The 27,404-nt window shown below is 35.3% G+C and overlaps 1 protein-coding gene across 7 annotated transcripts in view; it reads right to left on the bottom strand.

Moving 5' to 3' along the window:
• The window catches only part of LOC136833138 (acylglycerol kinase, mitochondrial-like), a 179,011-nt gene that overhangs the window by 97,722 nt on the left and 53,885 nt on the right, over positions 1–27,404 (bottom strand). The gene's annotated exons all lie outside the window — the stretch shown is intronic.

Here is a 27,404-nt window from a genome sequence, read left to right as displayed (position 1 = left end):
TATATATACTATATATATATATAAATATACATATATATATATATATATATATATATATATATATATACATATATGTATATATATATATATATTTATATATATATACATATATATATATATATATTTATATATATATATATATATATATATATATATATATATATATATATTTATATATACATACACATATATATATATATATATATATATATATATATATATATATATATAATATGTTTGTATGTGTATATACATAAATTATATATATACAGTATATGTATGTATGTATACCTATCCCAAGCAAATGCCTGCTAGAGCGCCTACCCACCTACAACACAGAGAACGATCCTGGGCTCAGAGACGACGGACTCCTACTGCCATTTGCCCGAATCGCCTCAGTTTCCTTCACATTCTGGCGCCCATTTTCCTCCTAAACTTCCTCCTTGTGTGCTGCTTTTTCCTCCAGCGGCGAAGATGTTAGGATGAACTCGCGTTAACGGAAAGTTTATGACTAGCGATGACTGTGTGAATGAACGAGGGAATTGCGCATCTACGAGGAAAAGATCTTCATAAAACTGATTTTCCTGGCGGTGGAGCTCTTCTGGGAAGTGTCTGTCAGGACCTGGTCAATCTTAAAAGATTCTTCAGTTACGATACCCTTATGCCCTCCGTCGTCGTTATCATCCGACTTCGTCATGCTCTTCTTTGAAAGACAAGTCGACTGCGTCTTTTGGTACTGACTCGATCACTTCGAGTCGATTCCTGTCACGCTTTCTTTTGATGGGGGTGGGGAGGGGTGCTCCAAGGAACCGTTTAGTTTTCCCTTTAAGATTACCTTCCCTTACAGAAGGGTCAACTAAATTACTCTACGCTATACAGAGATCGAACTAAAATTAAATAGATTCGAACATACAGTAGTTATCTTCAAAATGCATCTTCATAGCAATCTCTGCTTTCCGGGCAGCCAAGTCCCTCTCGGTCATTCCTCCATAAATATTCTTGAGTTGTATTTAAAAATTCACACTTATTATTGATTTTTAAAATTTAATTTCAGAAACCGTTTAAAAAATTCTGATGTTGCATTAAGACAGGGATCTCTTGCTGAATGGGGCCAGAAATATAATATGGGCTTGCATAAAGACAGACATTCAAAGACCGATTTGCATTAAGACAGGGATCTCTTGCTGAATGGGGCCAGAAATATAATATGGGCTTGCATACAGACAGACATTCAAAGGCCAATGTGTAGAAAAAACTAGGATATATAGATATCTTGCATCAAGAGTAACGATCCCAGTAAATTTGATACAAAAAAATTAATAACGAGAACACAAGAGAGAACTAAGGTGCTTAATAATATTATCATCAATAGTACAAATGGTGAAAAAACAACTGAACTCGACCACCCAGTCCAGGACCAAAATGAAAATGCCCTCGATTGAACAACCTCCCATCAACCGAGTTGAGTTTCACACAAATTTTCAGTGGTTTTCCTCCTATGTAGCTGAGTTATGATAAACTACTTACCATAGCGTCTCAGTTACCTTCTTTTTTTATATATATTTTTCCTTTGTCCCTCCAAGTTTCACTGAACTTGATGTACACTCAAAAGGCCGTAACGTTGCAGGTTACAACGGCACGAGAAGTGAGTGGCTTGAATGGGTTCCCGTGTGTGTCTAATTGCTTTGTAAGAGGTGACGTCTGTAATACTAGGGTGTTTTTTTACTACTCGAAATATGCGGTTATATTATTGTTGTCGTCATCATAATGAAAAGAATATGCATTCATGTGGTGTCTCCTGAAGTAACGAGATAGAAAAAACAAGAGTAAGATTAAAAAAAAAATGGCTTAAACTAAGCAACCAACGTATATCGCATACTAAAATAGAGAGTAGTTATTGACTAAATCAGAAAAATCGAAGTAAAGAGAGGGGCGCTGCATTGGGGGTATCATCCATAACACTGCCCATTACGTAAGCCGTTGCAATATGTAATTCAACTCCAGTGAACACTACTTGGCAAACAGTTCTCTCTCCCTGTTTAAATAACAACTATATGGAATTCATAAACAGAAATTAATTTTCTACAACTGTAAAGTGAAAATATCATCCAAGGTCAAAATTGTTACATTTTTTCGAACATAAAAATGAATTCAAGGTCGTACTAGGCACGAAGAGTAAAAACATAGCCTTAGGCTTGTTGCCATTGGCTCTTGGAGTCCGGTGTCAACAACCGTCCAGCCAGCCAGAAGTTGCCACGTATCGTGCTTGCAGTGATGGGACGAAGGAAAACGTGACACTTCATGGTGGGCTGAAAAGATTTCCTCTTACATTAAGTTCAGCACTAAATGAGAAGGTGGTCCTTATTGCCTCTGAGAGTAAAGGTTCATAATACTTGAAGGCACCGTTTACTGCAGTCATTTTTTCTATCCCTAACCATACCATTTTCCTTCTTTTTTTCCGGAGGTCCTCTTTTGAGGTGCCTTTGACATAATCTTCCTTGTTCCTTAGCATCCTCCCTTTGAATTTTAATTCTTTCTATGTTTACCTTAATCTTGGGGGTTGCTGATTTTAATGATGACGCATACATTTTATGGAGACGTGGATGGATCAGGTGTCAAGGAAAATCTTGTCTACACATTCATACTTTACCATAACGCTCAAGAACGGCAAAATTGAATCCAACGTCTATATCAGCATTTACATAGGAGCTATGGCTAATTAACCTCCCTTTAAGTAACTTAGTTGGCGCCTTGTTGTACGCCCTTCTCTCTTGATTTTATTTGATTTTTTAAAATTTAGGCTGTCAAGCCAAGCACTTGCGCACTTATGGCCATTCAGCGGTTAGGTCAGTGAGGGAGGTGGAATGGTAGGACCGCAAGACTGAAGAAAGGAAGCGGGAGTGTAAAGTAAAATGCTGACACGTGGTTGCAGCTTGAGGTCGAAGGGATGCTGCAAACACCCTTTAGTAATACCTACAGTGCACCACTTGAGGCGCACTGACGAGGGTCAGTTATGGCACTAACCCCCTGGGGGCGCACTCTTCTCTTCAATAGCTCTTCAGTCTACGTGAAACAAAATAGTCGTAATGTCGAATACTGTTATATCATCTTGTAAGGCTCTGCTTCCCCTAAATTGTAATAATTTTTTTCTTAGTTAATTCAAACCTTGATTTTTTTAACGATACTACTTAAGATATTCCTTTTCCTTGCCTTTTATCTTTAGGTTGCTAATTTTCACGTGTCCTCACTTTAAGATTAGCTTCCCTACTAAATTCGGTGAGAACATTTCAAACTCAAGTCAATCAGTTAAACCGACTGGACCCACTTCAACTGTATTATTATCATAATATAATGAACGGTAATAGACATTAACAAATATTTGCACAAACTCGGTGAATCTTTTCACGTTACAAAATCCCTGCATTTTCCTTTTTAGGAGAATGTACTTGTAAAAGAAACCTTGAACGTTTCTATTAAATTCTTGACCTGTTGTGATGGGATAATGCTTTGGAAATGCGCTCTTAGAAATACTATTTTGCTACTGGTACGAGTGAAGCTGAGCACATTTCTTGCCATACGGCGTGTTATGATCATCAAATAAAATTTACCGAATACTTGTACCTAACGACACTATCTTTAAACACGCATTCGATAAATCTTATTTGGTGATCGTAACACGCAGTATGGCGTTTCCTCCTTTATGCACTTTCGCAAGAAAAGCCAAGAAGACACGCGATGCAGCAGTTCCAGTCGCCCTTCTTATTTTTATGTTTTCTTATTTTTATGTTTCCTTCGCTTCCTAAGGCGCTGCGGTTTAGTTATAGTCTTCTGTGGAAATGAAGGCGACCAATGTTACTGGCCCCGAAGGGATAAAGGAGCTTCCTTTGTCACTGGGAGACAGACAGACAGACAGACAGATAGAATGTCTTTTGACGGGTTTCGCCCTAGTGAAGTGAGGATGACTTCGTAGAGGCCCTCCTGTTGTGACAGTACACATTTTGACGGAGCAATAAACACTCATGTCTACTATTTCTCTCTCTCTCTCTCTCTCTCTCCACACTGTATACGATCCACAACAGACAACTAACAACTACTAGTAAGCAACTGATCCTTTGTTTAGGAGGCACACTGGTCTGGTTCGAGAATCGAAAACGGATTTTTCTTTTTTTTATTTTTAGAGAGAGAGAGAGAGAGAGAGAGAGGAAGGATATATGGTGTAATGTTGCATTCGTTTCTCCTCCGCTAATACTACTACTGCGGGTCAATCAGCTGTTACTCCCATTCTTGCTATTTGTTGACTTACATGCAGCAAGGTAAGAAAATAATTTCAGAATCATATGAAAATATAAAAATAAAAGCAAAAATAGATGCAATAATATTAACAGCAAGCGAAACTGTACCAAGACTGCAAGTTATAGAGGAACCATTAGAACGGTAATTTCGAAAAACATTGATAAAGATGACAGTAATATCACATCAGTGAAATATTATTTTTAATATTAAGAAGGCACTCTAACTTCTTTGCTTTCCCTTCTCTCGAATTTCCAGTCAAAACGTGTAAGTATTTCTACAACATAACTCAAAACGGATATTAACTTACAGAATAGATGCCTAAGCGTGAAATACATGACTACAGAGAGAACAAATCGTAGGAAATAGCAAATAAACATCAAGTAAATATGGGTGAACCATAAATACGTGAAAATACAAACAAAAATATAAGGGAATATTTAAACTTTGACGTATTGTTCTGCGCATTTTATGAGTTGATGGTGGATGTCCGCGATGTATATTAATCAAGACCATGTTCTTTTATCCCTGAATAGGCATACATTGATATATAACCACTTTTTCTTGAATTCACTTGGAATACGCATAAATTGCGCATTCTTTAACACATCGTCATCGCACTATTCATGCAGGTTTAGCTACTTGGTGAAATAATATTGCCAATCTAGACTTGACAACTCCCCCATTTAAAATCAAAGCCAGCAGAGTAGAAAGTTTTATAGCTAACCATATTCTCTTTCATATGAATATGTTACATCAACCGCTAGCCACATTCTCTAGTTTCTCTCTTTCTTTCATAACATGAATATATTACACCAACAGCTAACCATATTCTCTAGTTCCTTTCTCTCTTTCATAATATGAATATATTATATCAACGGCTAACCATGTTCTCTAGTCCCTTTCTTTCTTTCATAATATGAATATATTATATCAACAGCTAATCTTGTTCTCTAGTTCCTTTCATAATATGAATATATTATATCAACAGCTAACTACATTCTCTAGTTCCTTTCTTTCTTTCATAATATGAACATATTATATCATACATTTCCACCGGCACTTCAGCAGAGAAATTCTTACGTTGCCCTGATTCCTAAGTGCGCAGAACAGTACTACATTGTACTACAACCGAAGAAATCAGTGATCAAACCACCATGGCTACAACGTTGTCAAGGTCTCATTTAAAGACCTCTTCCTACCAGTTCGCACATCTTGTACACGTCTAAACCAGGGTTCTTTATTGCTCTTTAATGGAGATAAACGCGGGAAATAAAAATACCATAAGGCAAATTATCTGAGAAACCAACGCCTGAGGCTCTCTGAGATGTGTACCAGTACTTCCCCTGGATCCTGTTATCTTCTTAAAGAGATTGTGGGAACTAACCAATTCTTTTGCAGAGTTTATTTGTTATCAGTTAGTGTTCTCGCTTTCTGCATACACACAACGCGCAAACGCACACATATATATATATGTGTGTATGTGACACATAGTTACGTTAGAAGATTATAACTGAGATGAAAGAGCACAATATTCATTGTTGTATTCATCTCCTAACATCTTCAACCCAGGATAATACCTGTTTTGCGGAAAACAGGGTTTAATGCCATTTCAGTAAATAAAACTAGAGCGATGACAATGCTCTATCAGCATACCATTGCTTGTTGCAAGCTCTTTCCATTTCAGTGTATCTTCTCCAGTTTCCTCAGTAAGACCAAACCAGCTGCAAACAACTGATTATTACTTTGCCATATTTCAGAAGATTACAATTGCTTTTCAGTCACCTGTTCTGAGACCCATTGCCTTATTACTATCTCTGGGTTGATACTTACAAGATTCATATTTATGTTTATCAAATCACTGGTATGGCATTCATATAAAACTAAAAATAGTCGATGGATAGAAGTCAGTTTCAAGTTCTTCTTTTACACTGCATTCCTTCCAGTTTGTCTATCGTTTCCTCTTAGTTTTTCACCTCCCGTTGGGTTCCTCATGAAAAAGACAACTTCCCCTACACCAGCATCCATTCAAGGCCTCTTCTCACATTCTTATGCTCCATAACTAAGGAGATAACTACTGTACTACCTTCTGACCACATAAGTTTCTTTAGACCCATGTTATTCTTAATCTCTATCTCCCCCTCAACGCAGCCAGACACATTCCCCACTGTCGTTTACCTTAGTCTTGTTTTATCATTCAGTTACAAATAATGGCAAAGATATTACGTTGATCAATCTCAGGAAAATGTAAATATTCCTTCTTCTATTTACATCAACTTTCAAATATACTTCACAGCAAATAAGACAAAGACAATCAATTAATGGAAGGCTTTCGTTTTGATTACGAATTTTTAAAAATTAAGGCCAAATCGATTTTATATTCATCGTGTATGTTGCTTTCTTGTTTGTTCTCATTTTAGTTTTCTGTAAAAGAAAACTGCTGTGTCGGCTTTGTATGTCCGTCCACACTTTATTCTGTCCGTCCTTTTTCTGTCCGCACTTTTTTCTGTCCGAACTTTTTCTGTCCGCCCTCGCATCTTAAAAACTACTGAGGCTAGAAAGCTGCAACTTGATATGTTGATTATCCACTCTACAATCATTAAACGTACCAAATTGCAGCCCTCTAGCTTCATTAGTTTTTATTTTATTTAAGGTTAAAGTTAGCCATAATCGAGCTTCTGGCAACCATATAGGATAGACCACCACCTCGCCGTGGTTCGAGTTTCATGGGCCGCGGTTCATACAGCAATATACCGAGACCACCGAAAGATAGATCTAATTTTTGGTAGCCTTTGATTATACGCTGTGGCGACTGTACAGAAAACTCGATTGCGCCGAAGAAATTTCAGCGCATTCTTTCCTTGTTTCCTTTTGGATACAGCCTCTCAGACATAGGATAAAGTCAAGAAAGAATGAGACGATAATTATATATCAAATATCTTCGAGGTCTTGACTGACAGAAAAGGTCAAAAAGTGGTTACGGAATACCAGCAAGCTGGCGCTTCATCTTACGAATACTGTGTACAGTTAGTCTTGAAAATGAAGAACAGTGACTGAATGGACATAAAAGTCATATAAAAGGAGCCTATATTTAATGCGAGATATAAATGAAACAAAATATAAGAACAGTTAAGAAAAAAGAAGCATGCATATGCTCGTAAGAAAAGCCTTATTATCATCACTGACATAGACAGGAATGACAGCTCTAGTATCATGTGTCTTCCAAGAATTCGTCCAGAGGTCTCATTATAGGGATTAGAGAATAGAGTCTCTTTCTAACTCACCTATGACTTGTTAAGAACGTCTCTTCCAATTTTAGTTCATGCGGTGCAATTCGTTGCTATATATTTATCTGCTTACTGTGTACAAGCTCTGACTATTTTCTCACTTCTTCGGTAGGCATTTTATTTTGTGGAAAGTTTCCTAGTAAGTTAATGGCCACTTTGGGTTGCTCTAAATGAATAATAATAATAATAATAATAATAATAATAATAATAATAATAATAATAATAATAATAATTCATTATTATTATTATCATTATTTCTTCATTATGGCAAAAAAGAAATATATTTTTCTTCATGAAACTGTGGTAAGACGAATATGTGAGGAAGAAATATCTGGACGCACCCAACACACTTTCATTGCTAAGAAGTTTTAGCAAATCGCAACAATAATTTACACATTCATACTCACATCACAGTGTAATTAATCTTTTAAACACTTTTATGACCTACTACGTGGGAAAGATACTGCAAGATATTCTCCCGAATCAACAAATATCTCGAATTCTTCTGTAGGCGAATATTACTACCACAATATACCAGGTATTTCAAAGCAAACTTTATGGTAAAATTTATACAAATATACGCCATTACATTATATATGATAACTTACAGACTTGCATGATACAAATCATAAAACATTGAATACAATACTACAGAAAGAACAACAATGTATTTTCATGTTATATTGCCCGCCTGCTAAGACACACGCACACACAAACAAAATTATTCATAAAATACACGGAGTCTACCCTAAAATATCCTCAGAAAGATAGCATACAAACACATTGATAATAGCACAACACTACCACAATTAAATCCACGCGAGTTATTATGTGTCCACTTCTGATACCTTGCAATACTTTTGTATTATTCCAAGTGAAAAACTACAGCAAGACTGACACGCAAAAAATAGCGCGTTAAGCGAATAACCATATTCACTTAGTATTTTACTAAAGGCTGATAGAAGACCGGTTCACAAGTCGCATTGCTTTCGCTCAGTTTGATGTGAATGATTTACATTACCAGTCTGCGGCTTGTTTGTCTTATTTTGTTCCTGTTGTTAACAGATAATAAAGAAGTGTTAATCCAACTTCAATATTTGGGGAAGTGAAAGTGTATCGATTTAGAGAATGCAAAAACAAGACGTTTCCTACTCAAGTAAATTATAGTCCTCCGAAATTCTTTGCAGGAAAATTTTGGGAAAGGAATTGTCATCATCGCTTTGCAATTCCTCCTCCACTCTACCATTTGTTATTATGCTTATCAAAGCACACATTACGATTTGGAGTATGTTGCCCTGACCCTTTGTCTTTAGAGTCATGTGCAAAAGCGTAGGAGTCAGAGACAGAATAACAAAGAGCTAAAATAGCCTACGGGTCTGGATTCTGTGTTAGTCTAGGGAGGAACTCGCTCTCTTTGTAGGATACCGGTAATATTTTAGCCCGCGGTTAAATATGGTAAGGTGTAGGGGAGAGCCACGTTTGAGGAAAATGGCATGAAATAAGAGGAAGGTCATCATTAACATACCGTTTTACCTCCTCCTATCACCTATAATTTCCCTTGCGTTTTCTCATTCTACAAATGACTCCAGGACTGTATTACACAGAAGTCGGCCCATACGCCATCAAGAGGGTGGAGTTACTATGACTCTTCATTGACAATGTGATGGAGCAGCCCCCATTACGACGCTAGTGTTGCCTTGCTTTGATGGCTGAGGAGGGGCTATTACAGACAAGGGGCTATGTATTAAAAACTGCGGTTGGAGTCGTTCAGAGAAGTAGTTACGCAGTTACGTAACCTCCGAATGTGGAGCCAGATACTTAGGTATGCGTCACATCTGTGACTCAAATGGCGTTTTTGCCTTACGTGTCGCTCCAATGAGAGGCATTTCAGGCTCTTGAGTCCACCACTTGTTTCCCCAGCGTCTGGCAAACGCGTTGCCTAGTGATTTCTCCCACGTCCAGCGCGTTGCATTCTTCTTCTTCTTTTAACGTGTTTTTTTCCCATTGCATAAAATATACAAACGACACATTTTTTTTTTTTTTAAGGCGGGGGGACATTACGTGATACGACTGAATATGGGTTACTGTAAGGAAGTAATATTAATAACTCCGGAGTAAAATTATGCTTATGAGAAGGCTACAATAATAAAATACCTCGTAAAGAGAGCAATTACAGTGGTCATACCCGCAACCTGAGGTAATTCAAGCCACATTTTCTTGCTATTACTCTCCTCACAGGCTAAGTGGTTTATGAAAAACATGTTAAATTACGGCGAAAAATCTTGAATTCAGTAAAAAAACACATATCGAAAGTTAGCCTAAGTGGCTACCATACAGTTTGTTACGTTGTCAACTTGTCCTAGCAGCACCTCCAAATGTGACATTTTTCTTAGTTTCACTGAATAAACCGCCGTTCATTTACACGTGAGATGTCGACTCTATAAACATACATAGCTTGCATATAAATTTATGTAATTATGTTCACAGTTATTTCAAACAGAATATTATTGATTATACCAGAATTTTTCATATATAAATATATAGATAAAAATCTCTCTCCACACACACACACACACACATATATATATATATATATATATATATATATATATATATATATATATATATATATATATATATATATATATATACATACACACACACAGAGGAACAATTCTCTTTACTATCCATGACTATATATATATATATATATATATATATATATATATATATATATATATATATATTATATATATATATATATTGTATATATATATATATATATATATATATATATACATATATAGATATGAAACAACTCTCTTTACTATTTATGGTCTTATTCTTTAGGCTCAAGGCAATTACAAAAATACTACAGAAGTCTATCCCGAATACCAGCGCAGACCAAAAGCACATTCATTATCAACACATTCGTAAACAGAATTTGGATGAAGTTTACACGAGTGCTTATTTGCTTGCAAAATTAAACAAGATATGGCTCACCCAAAGGATAAGGCCGCAAGCCTGGTTCACATGTCCTTTTCTTGCCTTCACATGGAAAGAGCAACCTCCTGAAGGCCTCATTGTAACTTCTATTCTTGGTATAGAAATGGGGACAAAGCCCCAAAAGAGGATAATAATATTACTAGAAATTTATGGCGTAAACTGATTACTAGGTGTTACATTGTATTGAGTACATAGTAATATATTTTGTATACTTACACTAATATATGAGCATATATGGATATATATATATATATATATATATATATATATATATATATATATATATATATAGGTCTTTATTCTCTAAATCGAGAAAGGTATATGTTGTATATGGTTATTAATAATTCAATGGTATTCATTTTATAAAATCAACAAGAATACCATTGAATTCTTGACCTGATTTTATAAAATCAACAAGAATATATATACACGTATAGTATTGAATATTATTGTGATATCTATATATACTATATACAATATATATATATTATATATATATATATATATATATATTATATATATTATTATATATTTTATATATCTATAATATTATATATATATATATATATATATATATATATATATATATATATATATATATATATATATTATTCAGTGTGCCATTTTACGTACAAGGTCAAACGGCCATCTTGAAATTTTAAAATGAAATATTTTTACCTGTAGAAATGAATATTCTCATTACCAGTTTGTATGCTTTTAATATAAATGTATTAATACACTACGTTTACATAAAACACTTACTGTATTCATGGCAGACTGCACGCATGATCATGATTATATTCTCCAAGCTACTGATGTATTATATTTAGTATATTTTTTATATGTAGTATATTTTTATATTGTTCAAGTTAGACGTGGGTCAACACTAAAACTCAAATGGGCTACTTTTGACCCGGGGGCATGGGGTTAAGTAGCTTTACTTAGGCTTAGACCTCTCATGTGTTTCACTCCACTCACTTTCTCCCTTATCTAGTTCTATGTCTCTTTCACATTCTCTCTTTTGTTGTTTTGCATGTGTCAGTCCAAAGTAAAGGAGAAGGCGACACAACGGCTTCTATGTCGCTATTTTCTGTATTACATAACCCCTGACTGCAATAGCAACATTTGCAACGTCATTAAAGATCCATAAACCTTCATACTCATGATGGTGTGTGGACCAATTTCCGAGTAATACAGTCCTAGAGTAATTTTTGAAATGAGAAAAAGCCACACTAGCGGGCACTGCCCGACGGGCAAATGCTGTTCCCTTAACCCGTTCCACTATACTGACTGACCAAGTACGGAGCCAGAACGATTGTCTGGTAACAATGCTTCAGAAGCGAGAGAAAATATAAACAGCTGGGAGTGCCCGACGGGCATGCCCGCAAGTGTGGACAGACCATAATGCTGTAAGAAACTTTCAGCCACGGCCCAGCGGTGGATTTTGTTGTTGGTACCTATAGCGGCGCCAGACATACGATTATGGCTAACTTTAACCTTAAATAACATAAAAACTACTGAGGCTAGAGGGATGTAATTCGGTATGTTTGATGATTTGAGGGTGGATGATCAACATGCCAATTTGCAGCCCTCTAACCTCAGTAGTTTTTAAGATCTGAGGGCGGATAGAAAAAGTGCAGAAAGACAGACAAAGCCATCTCAATGGTTTTCTTTTACAGAAAACTAAAACGGTGAAAATTACTGCATGAAGTTCAGGCATAATAAATGTAATATATCAAAATATTTAACACTATAAAAACGATCAGGATTTTTTAAAGTAATGGGACATCATTTTGTCTGGGCACGATACAACATTCATGACTAAATTCAGGTGAGCAATTATATTTTATCAGTGTTCTTTGAGAAACAGCACTCCTGTATCGCTCTGCTTACCACATTAGCACGCAAAACCAGTCATGTCAATGAAATACCCCCCAGCAATAAGGTGTAATAGAGAGTCAAGGGAAGGGGCATGGAACTATGGCAGAAAATGTGACTGACTTTGCCAAGGAACAGGAAACGTGCACTTTGTTAGCGTCGAGATTGGCGAAAGATGTGGGGAGCTGCCAACCATAATTATTCTTTCGCTACAGTTCCAGATAAAGGTAAGTAAGATATTATCAAATATGGGTTAGGGTATACCTCAGTCTTCAAATATCAGCATGTTAACGATCGGTTCTCTCCATAGCCTTTGCCTGAAGCACAGCGCTGGCTTCGACTAGCATTGAAAATTACGGGTTGATTGATATTGTCTTTGGCATTCCTACTCTTCTGGCAGCTCCTCTTTTTCTGTCCAAGATTCCTTATTATTTCTATTCATATTTCCACGTGTTTATTCATTACTGTTAACCAATACAGGAAATTATCACTGAAATGAACAATTTAAGTTCTTTATGTGTTTATATACGACCTGACTTATTGTAGTATGTATGTATGTATGAATAATATATATATATATATATATATATATATATATATATATATATATATATATATATATATATATATATATATATATATATATATTTACGATTTTACTCTGGGGAAATGCTTATCATGAGCCAGTTGTAGACTAAATGAATGATTTGATACTTACCTCAATATTTTTATAAAATCTGACTGCTGTTGTTCAGGAAATCGTAAAACAAAACAAGGAAGAAGGGAGAATTTAACTGAGCTGAGGGCTCTATTCACAAGGTAGTTGTAAGAAAACATGTTAGGATAAGTTTAAGATTACGTGTATTTACATAAAATGAACTATCAGAAGATGAGATGGACCAATCAGGCAGGCAAGGCCTGACAGGTTAATTATAACTGGGAAAACTTGAAGGTATATCCGTCGGTGTGACGATGCTGATACAAGGCACAGTCAAGAGAGATTTCCACGGCTAACAAACCGTCTGTAAACGGAGAGATTTACGAATTAAAAGCCAGTAAGGACACAGTAAAATATGTATAGGACAAGGCGAGCACAGAGGGAGCCAAAGAAGCCTTGAACACACAATTTCTTATAATCATTTAAACACAGGCATTTACATAACACTGCCCTAACAAGGCAAGGTTGATATGGAAATACTGGTACTTAGAAATGGAAATAGGACGTTTAGTACAAGAATTAAAACAGTGTGACTGACTGGAAGAACCTTTGCAACAGATCACTTTACCTTGTAGAAGATGTGGCTCCAGCAAGGGTAATGGCAGCGGAGGAGGGCCAAGGGCTTCACTGGTAAGAATACTAAGGGTCCCTACAACATAGGACCATGTGGTAGGGGCATGGCTTTCTGAAGGAGCTCGTGTCCAGCTATGTCTCTGCCTCGTTCCATCGGCCAGGTGCTCATCAGACCTCAGTCAGAGGTTAGTGTCATTTTCCTATGCGCATGCATCATTTGTGAGTCAGTGCCAGGTGTTCTTTCTCTTAATCTGCATCATCGGCTCTATTTTGCCTCCAGCCATACTTAATCTCCTCACAACCTCGTGTCTGAAACAAAGGCTCAGCAAAGTCACATGTTCAAAAAGAGAAAGTGGGAGAGATATACTGAGTGCAATTACCAGATTTAGGGAGGGACCAATATTTCTTTCGCCCTTCCTTGTCAGGCATTGCTAAGCAATGCACTGTGTTTTTATTTTTTAGCTTTAAATTGAGTGTTTGGTGGCTTGGATGCTTGGGAAGATATAGCAATATATATATATATATATATATATATATATATATATATATATATATATATATATATATATATATATATATACATATTATACATATACATATATATATATATATATATATATATATATATATATATATATATATATATATATATATATATATATATATATATATATATATATGTTTGTCACATACACCAGGCTACATTTTGTATTCACAAGTATTAAGCCACAAACTTTGTTTAACATTCAATTCTGTCATACCTGGAATTACTTACACTCAAGGGAAATTATAAGTGTTGGGAAACGACAAAAGTACAGTGACTATGACACCCTTTGGATTTAAGGTATTCCCAAGGATATTAAACGAGATTTCTGGCTTAATACTCAGAATATTTACACACACACACACACACACACACACACACATATATATATATATATATATATATATATATATATATATATATATATATATATATATATATATATTTCTCTTAAAAAAGTGACTTTTTATATTCACAAATATTGTTTTATCTCGAACTGTCTATACCTTGGGAACAACTTACACCAATGGGGAATTTTAACCGGAATTCGAACCGTGGCCTGGCTTAGAAACAATGTACACAGTGACTTTGACCACCAGGCTGTCAATAGAGATATATGCTGATATCGACTCTGCTGTACATACGACAGTCTAATTCAGGTTCTTTACTTACAACCGATAACTTAGACTGAATATCAACCCTAATTTTCCCACTCTCACTTCCTCATCGCCCACAAACATATTTTCAGCAATATGTAATTTTTCCTACCAGTGGGTGGGCCCAGAGAAAGCACAGTATAAAGGTCACTGCCGCATTCATGCTTCAACTACTGAATCATGGATGAGACTCAGTGCAGAGAACTTCCCCAATATTAGCCGTTTTGTACACTTAAAAAGGCTGACCATCAGCTGACCGTCAAAACCATCAACTTAACACCGCTCCTTTCAGCTCTCTCTTGTGTCCTAGATAATTAGGGAACCTCCTTTCCAACACCCTGACATAAACTTTGTTTTACTTTTCCTCTTTTATCATTTTTCTATTAGTTCCAACTTTTAATGCCTATTCCAAATTCAGAATGTTCCATAATTTTAAGAATTATGTATCTCTTACGGAATGCCTGGGTCGCTGACCAAGACGTCTTTTAATCAATTTAAGAATTTTAAACAATATTAGCAATTTTCATATCCTGCATCCTCACAATACATGTCATTTATGTACGCATTTTGTTTTTCTTTCTTCGGCATTTAAAGATAAGTCTGCTTATCCAGACGTTTTAAATTTTATAATTGCCCTCAGTCTGCAATACTGTGGGGGACCATGTTACACAGTATGATTAGTCCCATTCTTTTCTCATAGAACCTCATAAGCTTGTTTCCATAAAGAAGTCTTCAGATAGTCTCTCTCTCTCTCATAAGATAATCTGCATTCTTGGTGTGTCGTGTTTATATCAATTAGAATGCCTTATGTTATAATCTTCAAATTCTCATTCTCAATTCACGCGGAAGGAAAACTTGGGCAAAAAGTATCTTAGAATGCCATAATCAATCTTCGTTTTCTCTATATCTCTTGAGAAAACGATCTTTGATTACTAGGGGAACTAAGACAAAGGTATCTGGTTTGATCATTTCGATGTGGGCTTTTTACATTTTGAATACTGATGACCAAAAAGTGTGTTGAAGCCTGAAAACGGTAACTGAAAATGCTGATGTGACTAAAGTATGGTGAACTAAGGTCTAATGTAAGGCAGTAATGACGTTCCGGCATGATGTATCTTTAATACAGAAAATAAAATACATACAAAATATCAAAACACATCATTTAGTTAAATAGGGTCGAAACTAAATACAAGCAATCAGTATAAGAAAACGGAGAAGAATATTAAAAGTGTACAACAAATACGAAAAACAGGCCGAAAATGATCCAGTTATATGTTACATACTTGAAAACTCTAATTCGAAGGTCGTCTTTATCTGCATCCCTTGCGATTTCCCAAAGCCCTTACTAAGAGTGCTGTCTGTGAAACGGGGCAATACGGTTTCTGGAGACAGTGTTTTCTATTGGAATCTGGATTCTGGAGATTTTTTGTCATAAGTTACGAAGGACTGTCACCTTGACAGGAGATACCATTTTAAATTCCTAGTATCAAGATTTTACGCTGCATATCATAAATACGACATAATTAACCAGTGGCGGCTTCTATTATGCTGCCTGAGGCGGACCGGCTTTCATGGAGCCAATGATGAAATTACTGAAAATTCATATGAATTCCATACATAATTACTGTTTAGCTGAATTTATATTCTGTGACTAAATATATGAGCTAGTGCTTAATATAATTAAAAATAAATACTTGAAGTATATCACTACAGTATTTCTATTAACGTTGGACTTCACGAAACCACATTTTCATGTAGTGTATCACATTACAGTCAGACGGCATAATAAGAACTTTTTGTAACGTATATTACAATACTCTTACTTCAAAAATTGTAACACTCACCAGCTTCGTTATCACAAACAAATCATACTGAATGAACAGCCAAGGTTAGGTGTACAGAGTCTCAGTGTAAGGACAAGGAAGGACTCAAAAGATATGCAACCCAAACTTATAATCCATAAGAGAAAACATGATGATGTCAAATTTGTTTATTTCATTATGATGATCATCCAAAAGTCAAGTTTGTAGTGCGTACTGTTTTTCCAATATGGTAAGTGTTTTTTTTAATCAAATAATTACAACATGTGGTTGATTACGGCCTACAATTGCTTTCAGTTTTCCCAAAACCAATGCAACTTTCTTGGGTCTGGCTGTACCAGCCATGAATTGCCATCAGACTCCAGTGATCTCGTAACTTCACATTCAGTATTTAACTGTGATAAGGCCTTCAAGCGTTCTTGGTTCACAGCTGACCACAAAAACAGAGCCTGTGGCACATTAAAACTATGGTGCAGAAAAATGGAAATTTCTTTGGTGCAACTTAGCGTCACACCATCTGATAAAATAAGGCCTCTTTTCTATTGGCTGACGCTTTGATGCACTTTTCATTTCGAGTTTGAATCCACTGGCTTTTGTTAATTCAATGCGTATGAGCTTTATATTCCAAGGAAACGAAATATTTTTTTTTTATCCAAACTTGAGTTTTGATGGTCAAGTATGATTTCACTGAGCCATTCTTTAAATACTTTTACAAAGTTATTGGCTCTAATGGAAAAATATCTTAACATGGTGATAAGAAAAAGACAAAGAATCTCAGACAAAGTCGAAGCCAGTTTTTAAGACGTCTCTGAGATTTATTGCCAATTTTATCTTATTCGAATATTGACATTTATACACAGAACTGAAATATATTTTCATCTATTTTGGAACCCGTTAGGTTAGGTTAGTTATGCCAGGAAACGAAGGTTTGGAAATGAAGTACAGTAAAATAAAAGAAAGTGATATAAGATCAATTCTGGGGCTAGTAAAATAATCACGATTTCTAGAAATACTGTATTCTTTTCGTTTTTTTTTTTCCTCAGCGAGGATTCTCCCTGTAACTTTTCATTATGACTTTTGTGAAATTTTGAAAGTGAAGTTAAGCACTAGTGAACTATACAAGGCTCAAAGAATCTGCTGGAAGTATGTGAATTTTTGTATTCTCCGTCATAAAAGTTTCGTGAATGTGGAACATCGTATAAAGCAGAGATTTATTGTCATAATAAACCCCAGTTACATAAATTATCTAGACTTTAAAACTACTAGCAGATGCTCGCTATCGCTCACATTTGCTAGTTTCTTGTTAAAGTTCTGATGTAATTAATACTGAAGTTGTATAAAAGGAGTAGTATTTACTGTGATCCTCATAATGCAGGTGGCTCATAGCTACCACATGAGGTTAATTAAACACTCCATGCTAAAGGTCAAACGAGTTGTATTTATAAGACGTCTGCACTACTCCAGGATCCTTTGAAGTCGTCCTCAGCTCCTGAAGCATTCCTGGAGAAACGCCCATTGTATTTCTGGGCGGAATTATTCCGAATACAGATTTCTGATTTCTTCATGGGAAGGGCGAGGAGAGGGGGAAGGGGAGGGGGAAGAGGGAGGGGAGGGACACATACACGCAGACGCAGAAAGGCAGCCAAGGAATTTAATATAATAGATGGTATAAACCTCTGAAAAACATATCCATATAAAACGTATTACTACTGCTTTCCAACTTTTACATCCTTACCTCGGGATAATCCCATATCAAACTATCATCCCCTGCCAAGATGTCTAACCGGCACTCTAGATGGCTATCTGGCCTTTGAATGTTATTATATTTTTAGTCCGGAAATGTGTCCGAGGAGAGAGAGAGAGAGAGAGAGAGAGAGAGAGAGAGAGAGAGTCTAATCAGTGTATGAGTACTGATGAAATATCAGGAAAAAAAGAATTCTTTGGACTATCTTAACAAGAATTACATAGATTAAAATGAGCATTTCAAAATATATTTCAACTTCTCTGAGCGATCATTACAGAGCGTACGACCCATTCGAAAGTTAACACTGATTGATCATTGGGCTGATTTTGACTGACCGGCAGTTGCTTCCAAAATAATACATTAATGACCTGGAAAAAATGAGGCAACAGAACCAACGGTGTAATGGGAGTCTGCAAATTATCTCGATGTTAAGACAAAGATGATTTTTTAAAAACGTGTAAACTTAACGGTAAATTTACATCATCAAATTTCTGTCAAATTGATGAAAGCATCGATAAGGTTAGAATGTCTATGAAAAACGCTGCATTGCTCTTTCCACTTTGACATTTCTCAGAAATGGATTGGCGTCAGTCACCTGCTTGCTGTGACGCCAGATAATTTGCAACCGATAAAAATTATTTTAAAAATGCCTTTCAACAACAACCTCTTTATTCAGGGTGCAGACGACCACTTCTAGAGTCTAATTAATCAGCTCCTTAACCGTTTCATTTTTAGCGCTCTAGTTAGATTAACTCTGAAGTGTTTTCTGATTACTTTCTGTAAGTCTATTTTGTTTATTCGCTCAGTTTTCTGTTTTTAAGTTTTTTTTTTAGTTTTCTGTAAGAGAAAACTATTGTGCAGGCTTTGCTTGTCCGTCCGCACTTTCTTCTGTCCGCCCTCAGATCTTAAAAACTACTGAGGCTAGAGGGCTGCAGATTGGTATGTTGGTCATCCACCCTCCAGTCATCAAATAAACCAAACTGCATCCCTCTAGCCTCAGTAGCTTTTATTTTATTTAAGGTTAAAGTTAGCCGTAATCGTTCGTCTGGCAGCGGGACATGCCACCACTGGGCCGTGATTAAATTTTCGTGGGCCGCGGCTCATACAGAATTATACCGAGACCACCGAAAGATAGACCTATTTTCGGTGGTCTTGATTATACGATGTACAGAAAACTCGACTGCGCCGAAGAAACTTCGGCGCATTTTTTACTTGTCTTTTAATTTTTATAACCAACTGCTACACCGTTGATAACATTATAATGAATCTTATACTGATATATGTTACATAGTTCTTCGCTGGATGAGCGGGTTCCGTTCTCGGCTACCACTCTGATGGTCGCGAGTTCGAATCTCCGACCGGCCAGTGAAGAACAAGAGAAATTTGTTTCTGGTGATAGAAATTCATTTCTCGCTATAATGTGGTTCGGATTCCACAATAAGCCGTAGGTCCCGTTGCTAGGTAACCAATTGGTTCTTAGCCACGTAAAAATAAGTCTAATCCTTCGGGCCAGCCCTAGGAGAGCTGTTAATCAGCTCTGTGGTCTGGTTAAACTAAGATATACTTACTTACTTATATGTTACATGTTTCCACGAAAATCAGACGCTTGTCTTGAGAAAACAACGATCTAATCTGATAATGGAAAAGAGAGAGAGAGAGAGAGAGAGAGAGAGAGAGAGAGAGAGAGAGAGAGAGAGAGAGAGAGAGAGAGAGAGAGAGAGAGAGGCGCAAACAAAACAAACAGCAAACACGCGATTACAGATAAAATAATACATCCATAACCCGTTGTTCTGAATTACAAAATTAAGCAAATGTGAATGTATCCTTACTACATTAAGGAATTCCGAGTAGTAAATCATTTCTGGCTATTCGAGGCCACCAATTCCAGAGTGATTATGTTATTAAAGCTAAACCATTCATTAACATCAGTAACTTCGAGTTAGACAGAAACAGATCATTCGCTAGAACTTTCACAGAAATAATTATCGTAAAAGTTAATTATAAAACTTACGAAGGTGGCAAAAACAGCTTTATAAATAGATAGACCTGACGCCACTAATGGGCTTCGAAAATAACCTAATGAGAGCACAAGCCTGATAAAACTGTTTATCATAACAATTTCTGGATCAAAGAGAGGGAAACGCAGGAATTATATTGTTAACATGAGAAAGTGTTAGAAAGGAAGGGCCTTGATATCCTGGAAACGTCGCCAGTGAGACTTCCGCGTAGGTTCAGAAGTGACTTGTGAGATTTAAGAGGTCTTTTAACAGAGTGCTTCGTTTTTTCGTCAGATAATAATCATTATAATATTTTATTTCCCTGGAGCCTCCCTCTCCAGGGAAACTCAAAACGTCATTATTACAACTGCTTAATTTTTAAATCGTCCTTTCATTCATGAGCTTCCTTTTTTAGGAAAAGTTGCTATTTTACACTTAATTCACAAGTCTTCGTTTTTTTTATGTCCCAAGGCAAGCACTTGATAACGAATGATTAGTTAGGGTTTCTTATGGCTAATGTCAGTTGCTAATCAATCTGTGTTTTGCATGATTTTGTGGCGAAAGGGAAAAGCCGACTGAGAGCTATTCGTTCAAACATAAGTGCACATTATGAAGGCACTCACTCAGGTAAAGAACGAACAAATTACATTAATTTATGTAAAAAAAATCACATTAATTTATATATGTATGTGCGTCCTTGAAATCACCAGAACATGTGATGCATATCTGCAGATGTACCAAAGGGGAAAAATGGTACTGGTTTCGCCTTTAATATTCCTAAATGAAACACTGAATTTATACCCAATTTTCATTCCCCTGTGGTACATCTACATATGTATATATATAAATATAAATAAGTATATAAATGAATTTATATATATATATATATATATATATATATATATATATATATATATATACATACATACACACACACACACAATGTACACACATATATATGTACATGTATATATATATGTATACATATATACACACACACACACACACACACACACATATATATATATATATATATATATATATATATATATATATATATATATATATATATATATACATATACATTTAGTGTTTTCAAACCTCCTCAGGTGTAAAAACACAAAAGTGGTAAGTAAACTTATTTCATTCCTTCCTCCAGCTCTGACTACTTAAGGCATAGCAAGTTCAAGCGACAGATCGTCAATATATGCACACATATATGAATATATGTATATATACACATGTATTAATATATATATATATATATATATATATATATATATATATATATATATATATATATATATATATATATATACATATACGTGTGCGTATGGTCGCCGCATGCATTAAAATGTAAACGGCTTGCGGACGATTTTGATATTTGGGAAATAATACATTTCATTACTTTACCAGAAGTAAATAAATCAAAAACTGCTTTTGCTTTTCTGGTTACCTAGGGATATGCTTTTCGTTAGTTCCTGATGTCCTGTTTAGACTTTGTTGCAACATCACAAAATCAACACAAAGGAAGCAGGAACATTTCATCTTAGACAGGAAGTCATCATTTTCCTTTTAGAAAGACGTATTATAACGAAGTAAACGACTCATATGGCTCCGCCATTACGATTAATTATCATTTCCCGGATCTTTAATTGCAAACAGGCAGCAATTTCCTCGTCTGGAACAATACCGGAGTCGACGTGACAGACAAAAACCCGAGCTAAACGCTAATTAGATTCGAGGATGACTTGAATTTAATACGATTCTTAACAATGAAAATGTTTACCGTTTTCCCGTCCTCTTCCGCTATTGACCGACCGTCTGGTATCTGTCAAACAGTGGAAGTGGCGTCTGCCATTCTTTCTTTCGCCGCCCGTGATGTTAGAATCATTACTCGCCCAGTATGTACTTCCCGCTTCCTGAAAAAGATCGAGGAAGTGACGCAGTTCTCCTCCCTTCCTCTTTCGGGGCGTCTCAAGGCGCTTTCTTACACTTAACTTCCATTTACCTCTTGTCATCGTTCCAGAAGAGTCATCGTAAGATTTTTATCTCTAGAAAAAAAAAAATAATAATAAAGAGGGAGTGTCGGTTCAATCGGGATGGAGGCTGTTTGTTACTCTGCTTAGGCCTATCTAATGGGAGCCACGAGGATTTTTTACACTGTTTTTTTATGCTTGTCTTTATTTACGCCTCGGCACTGACGACTGATTCAAGTCTTACTTTCCTTAATATTTACATATGGATTTTATGCAAGCATAAACGAACGATTCAGTTTACCTTTAAATCTTACTTTTTCTTAATATTACATATGGATTTTAAGAATTTTTTTTTTATTTCACACTTGAATGAGTCTCGTACGGCAGAAGTAAAAGCCACCCAGTTATCAAATATTAAAGAAATAAAACCCCGCGTGAACGACTGACACACGATGATGACTCAACAAGAACGAAAAGTTTCATTGACTTGACACATCTCGCGTCTTTTTCTTTGGTTTTTTTTTTTTTTATTACTATTTCTTTTTAGTGTTATTATCCTCTTATGGCCGTGGTTATTGTGAAAACAGATGTTTGCTATTGATTGCCGGTTTAATGTCAAGACGGGCGGGAGAGCAAATATTATATATATATATATATATATATATATATATAGAAGAAGAGTATATATATATATATATATATATATATATATATATATATATATATATATATATATATATGTGTGCATTCTGTGTGTGTGTGTGTGTAATTGTAATAGCCACAAAACTGTATTACCTTCTCGCATTCTTCACACATTTTGGAGACACTCGTTACTACGAAGCCTTACATCCAAATGCAAGAAATATGAAGTAATTCTGATGTCAGGTAGCAGAATTCGAACCCACATCCTGCAACCCGCTTTCTGCAACTGCACATCAAAATTTCCTCTATTTCTTGCATTTGGACCTAAGGCTTTGTAGTGCCAAGCGTATCCAAGAAGTGTGAAGAACGCGAGAAGTTAAGAGGGTATTGAGGCTTTTACAGTCTATACACAGCTAACTTCATTTATGGAAGGTAAGGGAAGAGCAATTCACGGACCTGACAAGTTGGGAAAAGCGCTGCACCACTCAGCCACGGAGCCCACAAGCAATATATAAATATATATATATATATATATATATATATATATATATATATATATATATATATATATATATATATATATATATATAGAGAGAGAGAGAGAGAGAGAGAGAGAGAGAGAGAGAGAGAGAGAGAGAGAGAGAGAGAGAGAGAGAGGGTAAACACCAAAGAAGGCCATTTCTTGTACCAGGGCCAAAAGTTCTGTGGCTCCTTTCAAAATCCTTCGGATAAAAGTGTAAATAAATACTGCGCAACTTGGCAAATGTCCAGGTCGGTTGGCTTCTGACTGTACCAAATCCTTTAATTTAGTTTCCTAGCTTTTATGTCATTGTGGGCTGACAAATGAATTAATGTTACTGCCTTAGGTAACCTGTCATGGTAAAACAAAAGAAGGTTCTACAATAATAACCAATTTTTCCCCCTAGGTATCTGGGTCTACTGGAAGTATATTATACCCATGGAACAACAGAGAAAAACCCTCTCGCGAATAAGATCTCGAATTTCCCACCACTGAGCTGGGCAACTGACATTCAATTGTCTTTTCAATTCCACGAGCGGCGTCATAAGCAAACAAGTAAAAAATGCGCAGACGTTTATTGGTCGTAATCGACTTTTCTGTACAGTCGCTACAGCGTATAATTAAGGTGGCCTATCCTATATCGTTGCCAAAAGCACGATTATGGCTAACTTTAACCTTAAGTAAAATAAAAACTACTGAAACTACAAGGCTGGAACTTGCTATGTTTGATGACTGGAGGGTTGATGATCAACATAGCAATTTGCAGCCCTCTAGCCTCAATAGTTTTTAAGATGTGAGGGCGGACAGAAAAAGTGAGGACAGAATGAAGTGCGGACGAACAGACAAAGCGGGGACAATAGTTTTACTTTTACAGAAATAAAGTCTACATTACGGAGGAAGTTTTCTTACTTTTTTAAAGACTGCTCAAGGGAAACGTCAGACTTGATTTATTAGTAAGTGTTCACAGTCTTAAATACACAAAAGGAGAAAGACATAAAATTCACATATATCTTTTATAAGAAGATTCACTTCCTTCCTCATAGACTCTTTCCTTGTCTTAATGTAGTGATTATTTCAGTATTTTTTGTACATTTTCAAAAAATAAAATTACTCTCAGGACACTGTCTTTCAATTACATTCTTTGTGCGAATAGTTGTGTTATTCTACAAGGCAAATCATTCTTTATTTGTACATGTTGGAAGAAAATCCCCTTAACTGAACAAACTTCCTGGAGCGCAGCCTTAAAACATTTTTGGTTCTTTATCTCTTTTCATGTGTGCGTGTATATGTGTAGGCTATACATATACGTATATATACATATGTGTGTGTAAACACAAACTATATATATATATATATATATATATATATATATATATATATATATATATATATATATATATACATATACATACATACATACATATTGTATATACATATATATATTATATATATATATGTATGTATGTATGTATATAATATATATATATATATATATATATATATATATATATATATATATATTATATACGAAAAGAGAGAAAGAGCAAAATTTTTTTGAGGTTGCTCTCCAGAAGGTTGTTCGGTAAAGGGTTTTTCTTCCAAAATATACAAACAAAGATTAACTTGCCATGTAAAGCAACACAACTAACCTCACAAAGAATGTTATTTAACGACAGTATCCTAATAATAACTTAATAAAAAATGTATATAAAACACTGCGAAATAATCTGTACATTAAGACGATGAAAGAGCCCATGAGGAAGGAATTGAATCTTGTTATAAAGGATACGTATGTGGTTTATGTCTTTTTCCTTTTGTATATCTAAAACTATAAACTATCACTAATACATAAAATTTTGTAGGAAAACAGTTTTTCCTAAAATAAGTCTTGTAGGAAAACTGTTTTTTCCTAAAATAAGCCTTGTACGAAAACAGTTTTTCCTAAAATAAGCCTTGTACGAAAACAGTTTTTCCTAAAATAAGTCTTGTACGAAAACAGTTTTTCCTAAAATAAGTCTTGTAGGAAAACAGTTTTTCCTAAAATAAGTCTTGTACGAAAATAGTTTTTCCTAAAATAAGTCTTGTACGAAAACAGTTTTTCCTAAAATAAGTCTTGTAGGAAAACAGTTTTTCCTAAAATAGTTATTAAGAATGTAACCTCATCTTGAGAAATAGACCACGTACATGATGAAGTTACATTCGCAACAAATGATTTTATGAACAACTACTTTCCTATAAGGCTGAACTCCAGAAAGCTCAATAAAATACTGAATGACAGAATTAGTCCGCTACCTACCATTACAAGTGCACCAAAAACGAAAACTTATGCTATTTCCCCTACTACATGGTAATACCCTGTGAAAGAAAACTTGCAATTTTCCATAAAGCGTTCTCAGATGTAGACTTGAAACTTATTCCCAAGAATCCAATCCTTTTGGATCGGTATTGAAACTCAAGGATCGTCTTGTTTATAAATATATTATGTTCTCCGGATGTGGTCGTGGGATCTATGTTGGATGAGTTCACAAAAATTCTCATAAAATGGGTAAGATGGGTAAGTTACAGAACTGGATGTAAACTGACCAGTCCAGATAATTTATATATAAGAAATGCAAAAATACGTAACACTAATGTTAATTAGCCTATAGAGAATTTTCTATCACAGGAAAAGCCCAAAACGAATACAATATGACCTTAACATACTTGAATCCATCACTATAAAAAAGACGGTTCCAACACTGAACACCCAAACAACCTCTGCGCAATTGTTTGTCGCCTAACCTTTTGTTTATGTTTTCCTCTCTTTGTTTTTTTCATATTTTATATTTTGCTGGGTTCTTGTCATAACATATTATATTTTTAGTCTTATTACGCCTGCGTTGTAGGTATGTGTGGAGCCTTTTCCCCTTCTTTTATTTGTCTCAATTTTTATGTTAATAAACTGATGTTTTATTGTGATTTTTGGTAAGAACCTATAGATGTTTTGTAAATAATTTCAGGCTTGAAAATGCGACAATAGCAACTGTCGTGAGACGTTGGCATAATGAAATGTAGTGATGGTGGTGACTTTCCCTTCGCCTTCCAGACTGTATCCTGAGTCCATAGACGTAACCCTTATATTTAAAAATCTAGTAAAATTTCTCTACTGCCAAAGAATTGTCTTCATCACTACGGTAGTAGTTCTTCACTATTAAAAAAAAAAAAAGTAAAATATTGTACTGTGTTCAGTACCCTATTGAAACATTTTAAACGCTTACCATATAGTGATATAAGCAAAAGAGTCATAAGACTAACTCTACCTTGAGAATTACTTATTCATCTAATTTTGGAGTCCAAGTCCATATGAGTGATCCTAGACTGTTCTGGAAACAATAGTCTTTAATTACTTTGTAAGTGGTATTTTAGATGTTAATACATTTAACATTGTTACAAGAGAAAATGAAAATTCATTAACTAATATAATCGGTCAATTCTACGTAATGAGTAGGTGTCATCCAGGAAAAGGCTTTGAATAAGTTTTCCTTTCCGTGATATTAATTTCCTAAATCGCATCTTAATCTTGACCCTCTCCTATTCGTTGCCTTTCCTTCCGGATAAAAAAAAAAAAAAAAAAAAAAAAACCAGGGCACGCGTGAATAAAGAACTTTTTCACTTCCGTGGCAGCCACTTCATTCAATGAATGACTCATTCATCTTTTCCTTCCTATTTCGTTACTTCCTACATTATCCAGCTCTCGTTTTTTTTCCATCG

Source organism: Macrobrachium rosenbergii, chromosome 51 (assembly GCF_040412425.1).
Source record: "Macrobrachium rosenbergii isolate ZJJX-2024 chromosome 51, ASM4041242v1, whole genome shotgun sequence".
NCBI lineage: Eukaryota > Metazoa > Arthropoda > Malacostraca > Decapoda > Palaemonidae > Macrobrachium > Macrobrachium rosenbergii.
This window is presented reverse-complemented; position numbering and strand designations above follow the sequence as displayed.